Below are 11,438 nucleotides of genomic sequence, written 5' to 3'. Positions count from 1 at the left end.
GGGGGTCCCGCCTGCCCAGGGCCACACATGGGGGTCCCGGCTGGGGGCGGGGCTTAGGCGGCACACGGGGGCCTGGATGGTGGCTCAGGCCGGCCCGCACTGCCTGCAGTATGCAAATTAGCCGCCATCTTTGTTGGTGGTTAATTTGCATATCGCGCTGATTAGCCAATGGGAGGCGTAGCGAAGGTATGGTCAATTACCATGTTTGTCTATTATTAGATAGGATGGATGAACCTTGGGGACATTATACTAAGTGAAATAAGCCAATCACAAAATGACAAATACTGTATGATTTCACTGACATTAAATATCTAAAGTTGTCAAAAATCAGAGAAAAATAAAGTAGAAAGGAAACAAAATAGTGTTTAATGAGTAAAAAATTTCATCTTTGAAAAATAAGTTCCAGAGACCTGTTGCACAACAATGTAAACATACTTACCACTGAACTGTACACTTAAAAATGATTAATGTTATATATTTTACAATTTTAAAAATATCAAGGGGAGAAATTAATACAAGGGCAAGATAGAATAACAGGGATTGAGGTTGTCCTCTACCTTAGAAACCAGAAACATATATGAAATGATAGTTTTCAGATATTTAGATAGGCAACTACTGATAGGTTTATATAGATGTCAAATCTGTTCAAACTATACACTCTAAAATTTGTAATTTACTATGTCAATTATACTTCAATAAATCTGTTTTTTAAAACCACAATATGAAAATAATAAACTAGAAGAAAAAAAAAGTCAAATTCTCAAATTAAGAAAGTTAGAATGGTAATAATGAACACAAAAAGAACACTGTAGTTTATAACCAAAACAGTAAAGATACAAATGAATCATCTTTCTATATCTGTAACTGGTACTACAATTACCCTACAACTGGTAATTCTATATATGAACAATGCTTCCAAAATCCTAACAGACACATCTGATGAAACAAGTATAACTAGAGTCATCTGTATACTGAACAGATAGATGTATTTAATTTATATTTGCCCCAAGTTCAATTCTCAAGCACAATTCCTACTGAAATATAACAAGGCTCAACCTAGAACTAAATACACAATAAAAATTAACTACACAGCATGAGCCACAAAGTCTGTCTGCAAAAACAGCCTCAATTCTGCAGCAACCCTTATCCACTCATTTGGCAAGGAGGCTTTGCAGTTTCTCCCATCAAGAGGTGGAGTCTTTTTCCCCAAACTTTAACTCTGGGCTTGACCTTATAAGGAAATCCAACCAGTAGAATAAAGCAGATGTCAGTTCGCCAGTTCTGAGTTAAGCCCCAGGAGACCATGCATACTTGTCCTCTTGGAACCCTGCCACCATGAGAACAAGTCCTCTCTAACCTACTGGAGGAGAGAGGACAGTTAGATATCCCATCCCAGGGCATCCTAAAGAACCCAGCCAAGAGGGGCAGAGCCACCTTTCTGGTTGGCTACTGAATGTACACTCAAAAATGAGCCCAGTGAAGACCAGAAATACTGCCTAGCTGACTCATAGACTTACTGTTTTAATGTTGGTTTCAAACTACCAAGTTTTAAAGTAATTTGTTACACAGCAGTAGCTGACACAACAACTCTATCTTAAAGATACCATATTAAAATTATTCTTAGCCCTAGAAGAGTTATTATTTGATTTACAGGTCGATGCTCAACCACTGAGCAACACTGGCTGGGCAAGAAAACATTCTTACTCAACTGTCAAGTTGTGCCAATTCTAGGTCCCTGAATCAAGGCATGAGCAGGTGACACCCAGGCTGATCAGAGGAATACCTTTTAATTTGTTTTTGCATAGGAGTATGGCTCAAAGAGAGACATTTGGAATCCTTCTCAGGTTGTTTTCAAGCACTGGAAAAGGTACACTCTTCAGTGGAAATAACAGCTATAAGAATGATATAGGTCAGAGCAGCCAGTGGCTGGCTATCTTTGCTACCTCATGAAGATAACATATTTAGGAATGAAGCCACCACATACAAAATCCAACCCAAGAAACAGAGACATTATCCTAATGATATCATATGCACCCATTGATCTAGGCAGTCCTGAAATAATTTAATAGCAGAATAGGCAATATTTATCAACAAGCAATATTCCATCTACTGAGACATACTAGAGAATCTAAACAAAATATTAAAAATCATCAATTTGAAGACATCAAGGAGCTAATACAACAGTAAAGAATAACCAGGCCAAGATCCAAGACAAGATGGAAACCTACAGATAAAAACCCAGTAGCCAAGGATGCTTTTGCCTTGGAGTTATTTGCCAATCCAGATGACACAGCTGAGAAACTGATGATTGTTTCTCACATTGTTGTAGAGCAAGGGGAACTAAAAGGGGAGTCCAAGGTTCAGTATGGTGGGAAATTATACTAAATGCTCCCCACTATTTGAGTTGAGATCCCAAAGGACTTAACTCTAGTGAGTCAGAACTAAACAAGTCCTTGCACGTACTGCAGCCTTACCTGAAGACATCTAGATGGCCACATTAAAAAAAAATCCCAATCCCTAAAATTTAATTAAGATAACTCCAAACTGCTGGAGACCCCAGGTATGGCATAAGCAAACAAAAACCATCTCTGCAAAAAGATAGTATCACCAAAGGACTCAGAGTTTAGGCCTGGAAAAGCAGCTGAAAATTTAAATGGAGAGAGCAAGGCAGCAAGAGAAGCAAAAGAGTGAAACAAAAATTCTCAGTATGAACTGCCCAAATCACTGGATGACTAATAAACTATGTATGCACAGGGAAGAACTAAAGGCGTTAAAAGCAGAAAAGGTGGCAGAGGCCAGAGGAAAAAAAAACTACATTAGAAAAATAGAGCTATACTGAATTTGATGCTTTTTCAAAAGGGTACATTTCCTCAGCTGTGCACAATTTGGGCAGCAGATAGCTGAAGCCCTACAAGGCTGAAGTGTCAGAAGAAAGAACCCACGCCCAGCTGAATAGTTGATAATTAGTAGAATCCCTAGAAGCAAGCAAACCACAGAGAAAGATTCAAAATCTGACTCTAAACTTCACCCAATAATTCTCAGAGGAACATTAACAATCCATGGTCACTAAAACATATTCACAATGTCCAGTTTTCAAACAAGTTACATGATTTGCAAAAACTAAAAAACAGAAAACTTGATTCATACTCAGAGGGGAAAAAAGAGAGTCAGTAGATATTGATTCTGAGTACCCTGGATGTTATAGTTAGTACTAGTGGCCCAGTGCACATATTCGTGCACATTGAAAGGAATCAGGCTCCCTCCTCTCTGGTTCCAGGGTGCGTCACCTGAGAACTGATGCTGCAAAGTCACTGCAGCTTGGAAGCTCCTACGTTGAGCATCTGTGCCCTGGTGGTCAGTGCGCGTCATATGTATGGGCCAGTGGGCCGGTCACCTAGCCTTTTATATATATAGATATAAGGAGTTTAAAACATTCTATCATTAAAATTAAAAGAAACATATTCAAAGTATTGATAGAAACTTTATATAAAAAAGAAAAAGCTTTTACATAAAATTTAAAATCACCAGAAGGCAGAAGAAAGAACTGGGAAGCTTGAAATAGGGCAATAAAACTATCCAATCCAAAAAACAAAGTGAAATTACTGGAGAAAATTTAACAGCCTCGGAGACCAGTAGGACAATCTCAGGTAGTCCAATATAGATATAACCCATTCAACATAGATACAGAATGAAAGAAGAGCAAAAAAGGTACAAAATAATTTTTGTTGAAGAATAGTCAAAAGCATCCCAAACTTGGTAGATAACATTAACTTACAGATCCAAGAATCTCAACAAACCCGAGCAGAAAAAAACACAAAGAACTATATACATATCGTATTCAAGCTGCTAAAGGCCAAAGTGAAAACCTTCAGAGCCACCAGAGAAGAAGAGTTTACATATGAGAAATGATAATACAAGTAATGGCTGACTTATCAGAAAATAATGGAGGTGTTGGAACAACATCTTTAATATCTAATGATACTATCCTTCAAAAATAAAGGTGAAAAGAGGGATATTTTTAGATAAAAATCAGACTTCAGGCCATAGACAAAACAATGTTTTAAAAAAGGTGGGGGAAGGTGAGAAGTAATAAAAATACTTAATCCAAAAGATGGCAAGAAAGGTGAGAAAAATAATACAAAGTCAGAATAAATAGAAAACACATAAGATCAGTTGTAAACATCAACACATCAGTAATTTTATGAAATCTAAACAAACTTTATGTTATAATTACAAGACAAGGAGTGTTAGATGGAATTGAAAGTAAAATGATAATCAAATAGCTCTAAAACATAAATGCACAGAAAATTTTTAAACAAAAGTTTGGGGAAGAAAAGGAATCACAAACTCCAGTTATAAGAAGGCTGGCACTGCTATGATATTATCAATCAAGGTAGACTTCAAAGCAAAAAGCATTACCAGAGATAATGATAAAAGATTCAACTCATCAGAAACAAAGAACAATTCTAAATTTGTGTGCCCAATATCATGGATTCATATATAGCTGTAAAACAATGAATAGCAACATAAGAAAGGCAAATCCATAATAGCAATAGAAAAAGTTAACAAACCTCTCTAAATTGAACCAACATGCAGAAATTAAATTAGTAGAGATGTAGAAGTTTTTAACATGGTTAACAAAACTGACTTAAATACATATAAATATTGCACCCAAAAAACTGCAGAGTACACATTCTTTTCAAATACACACAAAATATTTACAAAACCTGGCTAATAAAAACAAAAAAGTACAACCACATTTTGAAACAGGAAAATGAAAAAAAAAAAAAAAAAAAAAACTATGAGGCAACATTACACACCCTCTAGAATGGCTAAAAGTAGAATTAACAATACAAAGTGTTGGTAAAGATGAAGTGCGAAAAGAACTTTGTTGATGAGACTATAAACTGTCACAAACACTTTGGGGGAAAAATCTGAGTATGTCCTAAAATCTATCATAGATCCACTCTAACCATATTAGTATATATTTACTGAATATAACTGTGTACTAGGAGACAGGTACAAGAAAATGCATAGCAGCATTATTCATAAACGTGTTAACATCCCAAATTTCCATCAATAATAAATAAGCAGTGGGATATTCAAATAACATACTGTATAGCAATGATAATGAATGAACTACAGTAATATATGCAACAATAGAGATGAATCACAAAGAATGCTGGAAGAAGGATCCATTTATATAACTTTCATTAACAAGAAAAATATATACAGTTCAAAATGTATTTTTAAATGGTAAAAATATAAAGCAAACAAAGGACTACCATAAAAGATAGGATGGTAGTTTCTCCTAAGGAAGGAGGTATGATATGTACTTTTGAATACTTAAATTGTATATTTTTCCATGCATTATTCTGAGTATTCTTCCCACAGTAAAAATGTTTCAAAAGTAAAACTAAACATTTAAGGCTTGAATTTTCTCCTAAGGCGCTGGCATTCCAGTATTTTGTTTTTATTTCAAAGTTATATAAACGCATATTCTAAAAATCAAATGAAGCTTATGATGAAAGACAGCACCCCACCCCCATTCTAAACAGTACTTCTGTAGCAGTATTTTAATTATTCATTTTGGATCTGGTTGCCTCATTTTGGATTTAATATGTGAAAATGACTTAACTCTTTTATATCCTGCTGTAACTTCCCCAAATTATATAACAGCCCCACATGAGGATGGCTAACTGATTTTTTTCACAAAAGTGCAAAAGCAAATGAACAAAAAGTCTTTTCAACATTTGGTTGCAGGAGCAACTGGCTATACATGGGGCGGGGAGGGGGGGGGGGGTTGGTACGGGAATAGTGACCTAAATCTCACACACTATATCAATATTAATTCAAAATAGATTATAAGTTTAAATGTAAATTGTAAAACTATTAATCTTATAGAAGAGAAAAATCATTAGGATCTAGAGCTAGAAAAACACCAAAAGCATGATCCAGAAAAGAAAATATTTGACAAGATTTCATCAAATAAAAATCTTTTACTCTGTGAAAGACACTGTTAAGAGGCTTAATAAGTGACAGATTTGAAAAAATATTTGCAAACTACATACTTAACAAAGGCTCACATAAAAGAACTCTCAAAATTCAACAGTAAGACATCAGCAAAATTAGCAAAATAAGAACATTCAAAAATCATCTCCTTTATTAAACCAACAAGAACACTGGCAAAAATAGAGTCAACTTTTCCAAACTCTAAATATTAACCGAAGGCTTGCAGCAATCTGGGAAGAATTTATTAAGAAAGATGGCTAAATCTTGATAAGACCAGCAAACTTTGTGGCATATTATTTTGCCTTATTCCCATCCTCCCACCCCAGATCCACAGTAATTTTGAAAGCCAACATCTGACCTCCAGCATGCTGGGTGGCTTCCTGCAGTGTTCCCAATTGATGCTCTCTTTTTCACTGCCTGACAGCCATCATGAGTTGAATGCATGCTCCTGTCCTGGGAAGCGCTTGTCCCAGTAGGCTCTTTCCCACCGCCACAGCATCCCCACCTGGCTGAAGTTGCCATCTTAGGACATGAAGGAGTAGATCTACAAACTGGCAAAGGACCTGACTCCCTCACAAATCTGTGTGATGTTGACTCACATGGTGTTGCACAAGTATGTTTTTGTGACAGGCAATATAATCTTGAGAATTCTTAAGTCCCAAGGACTTGCTCCTGATCTTCCTTAGGATCTCTACCATTTAAGAAAGCTGTTGTTGTTCAAAGCTTCTTGAGAGGAACAGAAAGGTTAAGGACACTAAATTCCATCTGATTCTGATAGAGAGCCATATTCACTGGTTGGGGCTTGATATTATAAGACCAAAGGAGTTCTCCCTTCTCAACTGGAAATACGAGTCACCCATAGCCTTTGCCCTGATTGCATAAAATGTCTATGTACTCAAGCAATAAAATCATTGTTTAACTAGGGAAAAAGCCAACACTCTATAAGCCTCATGAAAACCAGCAGCCTAGCAGCCACCTAAGGTGGGCAGAAGAGGGTGGGAGCTCTTTCACTACCCCATTCCCAAAGTATTGTCATTATTTGACAAATTTAGTGGTATCCTGGAAGACCCCACTCCCAAAACTATCCTAATTCAATCTGACACAGAGCTCAGTCAGTGCAAAAAAGTATGACAAAAACAATCAGAGGCAATTGTTTAATATTGTGGCTGACCAAGGCAGTGGATAACAGTTGAGGCAAACAATAAGCTAACCAAAAAACATAAAAACTGAGGACTTAGAAAAACTCCAATATATACTTAAAAATATAGATGGTTACACATAGCAAAGGGCTCTGCACATATCCAGGGGTGTACACATGCTCAGGAAAGACCTACAAAGGCCCTAAGGGCTTGCCTCTGGCTAACCTGGAAGTTCTACACAAGCAGGAAGTAAAGAGTAAAGCAAGTTACAAACTTCCTGGCTGAGTGCTGAAGCTGTGCCCCAACAAAGACTGGGAGACTTACTGGTGGTCCCAGGCATTGAAGGAAACCTCTGTCCAATCATTAGCTGACCACTAAGTTAATTGAGTAGAGACACTGTAGGGGCCATACACAACAAAGAATATAGATTTACAGAATTCAGAAAAAAACACTAAACAACAACAAACTAACAATGACAAACACTGGGAAGTGGAGAATATCTGATTGTCAGGGCTGCGACATTATTTTATATGTATAGTTTTCAATAAAATAAAGAAGACATTTTTTAAAAAGTATGGCTCATACTCAAGCAAAAGAACTGTCAATAGGAACTGTCCCTGAGGAAACCCAAACATTGAACTCACTAGACAAAGTTTTAAAATCAGCTACTTTATACATGTTCAAAGAACTAAAAGAAATTCATGTCTAAAGAACGGAAGGAAAGTATGAGATGAATGTCTAACAAGTAGAAAATACCAATAAAGAGAAATCATGAAAAAAAAAAAGAAATTCTGGAGTTGAAAAGTACAATAACTAAAATGAAAAATTCACTTCAAGGATTCAGCAGCAGATATGAACCAGCAAGAGAAAAAATCAGAGAATTTGAAGATAGGTCAATTGAGATTATCCACTGAGAAACAGAAAAAAAAAAAACAGATGGAAAAAAAAGGTTCTTTAAGGACTCCATTAAACATATCAAAACATACACATAATGGAAGAGAGAGGGGAAAAAAAGTTGAATAAATAATAACTAAAAATTCCCCCAAATTTAATGAAAAACAATAATCTAAACACCAAAAACCTCAAAAAACTACGAGGATAAACTCAGAGAGACCCATACCTAGACATATCTAATCAACTGTCAAAAACAAAAGAAGAAGCCTGAAAGATGCAAGAGATAAACTTGTCACATGTAGAGAAATTAATTAAATTAATTTCTCATAAAAAACCATGGGGGCCAGAGGCAATGGGAAGACATATTCAAAGTACTGCGGGGGATGGGCGCAGGGGGGCATAAGACTGTCAACCAAGAATCTATAACTACTTTTCAAAAATAAAAGAAAAATTAAAACATTCACAGAGAAGCAAAAATAAGGTAACTGGTTGCTAGCAGACCTGATGTATAAGAAATACAAAAGAGTGTCTTTCAAAATGCTGAAATAAAAGAACACTAGATAGTAACTCTACTCCACTTGAAAAAAATAAAGAGAATGGTAAAGGTAATATATAAAACAGTATAATTTTTAAATTTGTAACTTGTTTACTCATATTGACTTAAAAGATATATAAAGATGTAATTTCCATGACAAAAATAATAATAGAAGAAGGAGTGGAACTATACAGGAGGAAAATTTTTGTATATTATTGAAATTATGTTGATATGAATCTGAATTTGATTGGAATAAAGTTGTTAATTGTAATTCCCAGGTCAATCTCTATAAAATGAAAAACATAAATAGTGAAAAAACCAACAAGGGATTTCAATGGTATTAGAAAATAAGCTATTCAGGACAAAAAAAAAACCACAATAGTACAGGAACAGAGAGGAGCAACAACAGCAAAAAAAAATTCTTTAAATATACAAAAAAAAAACAATAGCAAAAGAACAGACAATAAATCCTACCTTATCAGTAATTACATTAAATGCAAATTAATTGGGCATTCTAATAAAAAAACAGAGATTGGCAAAATCAGTTAAAAAACAACACAATTCAACTACATGCTGCCTTTAAGAGACACTTCAGATTCAAATAAATTGATAGCAAAAGGATGGAAAAAGGTATATCATGCAAACAATAACCAAAAGAGAGCTGGTGCCCCAGCTGGTGTTTCTGTGTCAGCCCTGAGAATTGTGGGTTCGATTCCTGGTCAAGGGCAAGTATCTGGGTTGCGGGCTCTCTCCCTGCCCCCAGTCAGGGCACATGCAGGAGGCAGCCAGTCGACGTGTCTCTCTTGCATCTCTCTCTCTCTCTCTCTCTCTCTCTCTCTCTCTCTCTCTCTGAAAAAAGCAGTGAAAAAAAATACTCTCAGGTGAGGATTCACAAAAAAGAGAGAGAGAGCGTGTGCTGGAGTAGCCATACACTACCAGACACAATAGACATTAAGAAAAAAGTTGTTACTAGAGACAAAAAAAAAGACACTTTATAATAACAAAAGGATCAATCCATCAAAAATTCTATTTCAACTGTAAACATGTATACCTAAGAACAAATATATATGAAGTTGAAACTTACAGAATTGAAAAAGAAAACCTGAAAACAGATCAAAACAAACAAAAATAATTGGAGACTTTGCACCTCACTTTGAATAATGGGTAGAACCAGACAGAAAAGCAACAAGGAAATAGAAGACTTGAACATTAAACTAACAGCACTTAACAGACAATATACAGGGGTGGGCAAAAGTAAGCTTATAGTTGTAAACGAAACAAGAGAGTTTATTCTTGCATTATTTATTTGTTAATTATTGTATTATTTTCCATACAAACAACAGTAAGCCTATTTTTTGCCCATCCCTGTACAGAACACTCCACAGCAGAACATGCTTTCTTTTCAAGTGCACATTCTCCAGTATAGACCATATGTTAGGCTACAAAATAAGCTTCAATAAACTTAAATTAAATCATACAAAGTATGTTCTCCAAACACAATGTAATGAAACTAGAAATGAGAAGAAAATCTGGGAAATTAACAAATATGTGGAAATTAAGCAACAAAGTCCTAAATAACCAATATGTCAAAGGAAAAAAAAATATGATACATGAATGCTGAATTATAAAATACTAGAGGCCCAGTGCACGACATTCGTGCACTGGAGGGGGGCGTTTCCCTCAGCCTGGCCTGCGCCCTCTCACAGTCCGGGACTCCTCAGTGGATGTCCGCTTGCCAGCTTAGGCCTGCTCCCGGCAGGACATCCCCCAAGGGGTCCTTAGCGCTGCCGTGGAGGGGGGAGAGTCTCCCGCCACCGCTGCTGCACTCACCAGCCATGAGCCCAGCTTCTGGCTAAGCGGCGCTCCCCCTGTGGTAGTGCACTGACCAACAAGGGGCAGCTCCTACGTTGAGAGTCTGCCCCCTGGTGGTCAGTGCCTGTCATAGCGACCGGTTCCACCATCCAGTCAATTTGCATATTAGCCTTTTATTATATAGGATTATATAGGATGTTGAGATAAAAACATAATACACCAAAATTTATGGGATGAAATGAAAGCAGTGTTTAAAGGGAAATTTATAGCTATATATACCTACATTTAAAAAAATCTCAAATCAATAACCTAGCCTTACAACTTAAGAAACCAGAAAAAAGAGCAAACTAAATCAGAAGTAGAGAGAGGGAGGAAATAAGAATTATAACAGATCTTTTACCTCCTCACTTAAGTTTATTCCTAAGTATCTTAATTTTTTTGGTGCAATGGTAAATGGGATTTTTTTTTTTCGTTTCTCTTTCTGTGAGTTCATTATGGGTATGTAAAAAGGCCATAGATTTCTGGGTGTTAATTTTGTATCCTGCTACATTGCCAAATTCATTTATTAGGTCTAGTAGTGTTTTTATGGAGTCTTTGGGGTTTCTATGTATAGTACCATGTCATCTGCAAATAAGGACAGTTTTACTTCTTCTTTTTTTCTAATTTGGATGCCTTTTATTTCTTCTTGTCTGATCACTATGGCTAGCACTTCCTGTACTATATCGAACAGGAGTGGTGAAAGTGGGCATCCCTGTCTTGATCTTCTTCTTAGGGAAAATGAGTTTAGTTTTTGCCCATTGAGTATGATGTTGACTGTAGGTTTGTCATATAAGGCTTGGATTATGTTGAGGTATGACCCCTCCATTCCCACTTTGCTGAGAGTTTTTATCAAGAAAGAGTGTTGGGGGAGAAAACCAAGATGGCGGCATAGGTAAACACCGGAGATTGCTGCCTCGCACAACCACTTCAAAAATACAACTAAAAGACATAACGGACATCATCCAGAACCACAGGAAGGCTGGCTGAGTGGAATTTCTACAACTAGA

The 11,438-nt window shown here is 36.3% G+C and overlaps 1 protein-coding gene and 1 pseudogene across 2 annotated transcripts in view; one reads left to right on the top strand and one right to left on the bottom strand.

Annotated features, from left to right (window-relative positions):
• The window catches only part of LOC102253531, a 27,878-nt pseudogene that overhangs the window by 835 nt on the left and 15,605 nt on the right, over nucleotides 1-11,438 (top strand).
• The window catches only part of ZNF644 (zinc finger protein 644), a 111,538-nt gene that overhangs the window by 89,406 nt on the left and 10,694 nt on the right, over nucleotides 1-11,438 (bottom strand). The window contains exon 1 of one of the 2 annotated variants that reach the window (XM_014542622.1): nucleotides 4,420-4,436. The exons of the other annotated variant lie outside the window; for it this stretch is intronic. The gene's annotated coding sequence lies outside the window, so the exon portion shown is untranslated. Of the gene's footprint in view, nucleotides 1-4,419; nucleotides 4,437-11,438 lie in introns of those variants that run through there. 2 annotated transcript variants of the gene reach the window in all.

The sequence above is a fragment of the Myotis brandtii genome, unplaced genomic scaffold, assembly GCF_000412655.1.
Source record: "Myotis brandtii unplaced genomic scaffold, ASM41265v1 scaffold1083, whole genome shotgun sequence".
Lineage (NCBI taxonomy): Eukaryota > Metazoa > Chordata > Mammalia > Chiroptera > Vespertilionidae > Myotis > Myotis brandtii.
This window is presented reverse-complemented; position numbering and strand designations above follow the sequence as displayed.